The sequence below is a fragment of the Saccostrea cucullata genome, unplaced genomic scaffold (assembly GCF_032062105.1).
Source record: "Saccostrea cucullata isolate Sc308-1 unplaced genomic scaffold, CSIRO_AGI_Scuc_v1 ctg8768, whole genome shotgun sequence".
In the NCBI taxonomy this organism is placed as follows: domain Eukaryota; kingdom Metazoa; phylum Mollusca; class Bivalvia; order Ostreida; family Ostreidae; genus Saccostrea; species Saccostrea cuccullata.
The window spans coordinates 15,472-18,734 of record NW_026926300.1 but is presented as its reverse complement, the minus strand read 5'-3'; positions in this window follow the sequence as shown (position 1 = coordinate 18,734).

Genomic DNA, 3,263 nt, shown 5'->3' with positions numbered 1-3,263 from the left:
CTTGATTGTTTAAATGTAAAAGTTTTCAAAATGATCTTTGCTGAAAGCAAGATTTCTTTTTTTCATTTAAGAGTGAGTGGAATGGACGACCGGGATTTTCATTCTACAATACTTCGAGCATCATAATAGAAGGAGGGTATTTACTCTTTTGAAGAAACGATACTAACAAATTACAGGTTAATAAAATCTTATTACAATTTCGCATTAGTGGTTTTGAGACAATTTTTCAACTAATAGGTAGATGCAAATTGACGGCGTTAAAGTGTGTCTGACAATATGATATACAAAATTTAAAGCACAGCAATTTTAAGATATCTTTATTATTGTTTTTATTTAATGTCTACATGTATATCGTCTTTATCTTTTCTATTTTAGAGTACTCCACAAAGACAGGAAGATTTTGACATTTTGAGATGTCCCCTCTAAAAACCAGAAGGTCGAGTTTTTTTATGTTTAATTAAAACGCACTATATAGTATGAGGGTTGTTCGAAAGTTCGTGGACAATATAAATCCTCATTATACCACTTTTAAGAAATTCAAAATAAGCACAATAGCATGTGTAAAAATATCTATATCGTTGATGTATGAAGTTTCATTTCATTCGATTTAATAGAAATAAATTTAATTTACTTTAAAATCAACATGTTTTGTACCCGTGGAGCAGACTTAAGGGCAAAGTAACGTCAAAACATAGCGTCAAGAATATCTTAAAAATACTATCCCTATACATTTCACACAGTTTTGTTCAATAATCTCTTATTAAAAACCTTTTCCTAGCACTTGACATTCATTTTCTAACAATTGTTTTCATGGTATAATTTCCTTTGTCAATGTTTTAATTTCATTTAACATCTAACTATGCTTTCACACGATCAGCAACTCCGAAACGCCTACGTCTTTCCATGACGTTCCATTATTTTAAAATTTTGATCAGATAAACCGTTTCTTCATAGATTGTCCTCGTTCGATACAGAGTATTTGTCATTCAAAAACCGCCAGTACCATTTATAAACATATGCACGACCTAGTTGTGACATAATTCTTGATTCCTCAGTTTCATCAGGATTTTTCCCGAGTATACCACAAAACTGCATACTTATCTGATGCTTCAACAACGTCTTCATTTTTTTCACTTTCAATGAGGACTATACCTATCTTCCCATATTGATTTCTTTTCAGCGAATCAAAATATTAAGCCATAATTTGGAATATGAATCGATGTGACAGTATACTTAATTCAAAAGTCTAGGATTCTTTTCCCATTTTCACTCCATTTTACAGAGAATATGATTACAGACATTGTCATATTTATTTGGTGTGTTGTTTGTTCATTACTAAATTTTGACCTGCTCCGCGATCCGAAATTTGCAGTTTTAAAATAAATCATGATAATTTTAAATTTTTGAATACAAATATTTTGGATTTATTGTTAAAATATTTCTACCAAATTTGTAAGCATATGACGTTAAATAAAAAAAAAGATATGACAGGAGTCCACGAACTTTTCGATCAACCCTCGTATTACTCATGATATCTTATAATTTAAGCAAAACATCTATTGTAGTATTCGTATAATTTACCGTGTAATGCAGAAAGTAGCAATTTCCCATAATTAATATTAAATAATTTTCTTTGATTGATTGTATATTGTTTTACGTCCCTCTGGAGAATTTTCACTTATACAGAGACGCCACAACTTGCTGGTGGAGAGCTGCAAGTTTTGTCCTATACTCGGTACTGAGGGCCATTGAGCAGGGAGGGATCTTTTCGTGCCAGCACCTATTGCGACACGGGACGTCTACCTCTGTTTATATGGTCTCATCTTAAGGACCGGTCTTCGTGTCTCACAGTGGGATTTGAACCCGCGACGTGTGGAGTGACTCTTTACTTCGCAACTCTTGAGCAAACGCTTTAACCACTGGGCCACGCGGACGACTTATGTTCTTTGAAGCGGTCCTAAATTTCAGTAAACTTGACAAGTACAATATAACTTAAGTATACATTATTAATTATTAATTAAAGACTTTCTCTATTGTAGATTTCACACAATAAGTCCAAGTTGGCTCCTTTAAAATATAAAATTTTCTCAAGTAAACATTTTAATTTTTACAATTTTATGAAATCTTGCAATGCACTGTATATTAATTCAGCAAAAATGATTGCATGCGATAATGCAATGCAATTTTTGTTCACCAAATGATTTACACATCAGTGACTACATATAATTCATTTTCAATATCAATTATTGATAATTTAAGACTTTGAAAAAGATTGCCTCAAATTTTGTTTTATTTTTTTGTTTCCTGGAGAATAATTTATTGATAAATTTGGAGATGAAAACGTTTTGTTCTCTTACTAATCAATTTTTATTGTTTTATCATATTTCTTTTTCAAAACTTTAAAATCTGTTGTAGTTATACATGAAGGTTAGTTTCTTGGCATGTCTTTCAACAATTGAATCTGTGATCATTGATGTCTTTTTGGCCTTCAACTCGACGTTTAGATATATCGACGACGTATTGTCAATTAATAATGGTAATTTCCATTCCTACGTCGATACGATATATCCTGGTGAGCTTGAGATAAAAGATACCACAGAGTCCGACACTTCTGTTTCATACTTGGATATTTTACTTGAAAAAGACACTAATGGTAATCTAACAACCAAGCTATATGATAAACGTGATGACTTTAACTTTGCTATCGTCAACTTCTCTTACTTATGCAGCAATATACCTTCATCACCTGCATACGGAGTATATATAACTCAGTTGATTCGATACGCAAGAGCATGCTCTACGTATGAACAATTTCTAAAACGAGGTAAATTATTGACAAGCAAGTTGACAAAACAAGAATATCAGCAGTCTCGTTTAAAGTCATCATTTCGAAAGTTCTACGGTCGATACAATGACCTTGTCAGCAAATACAGTTTATCATTGAGTCAAATGCTGACATTTTTCATACCAATTGTTAGTCCATTATTTATACACTGAATTGACGACGGATTTTTTCCGTTATTTTCTGATGACAAGGAGCACACGGTGGGTGTGACCGGTCGGCAGGGGAAGCTCACTCCTCCATGGCAGCTGATCCCACCTCTGATGTTTTGGAGGTCCATGTTTGCCCTGCTCTAATTTTGTATTGTTTTACGAACTTTGAGATTGAATACTGTTCGTTATCTCCATATCCTTCTTAGAGTTAACAGAAAAATCATGAAAATGGGTCTGAATTTATATTTTTGGGTCTTTATGTCTTGAGA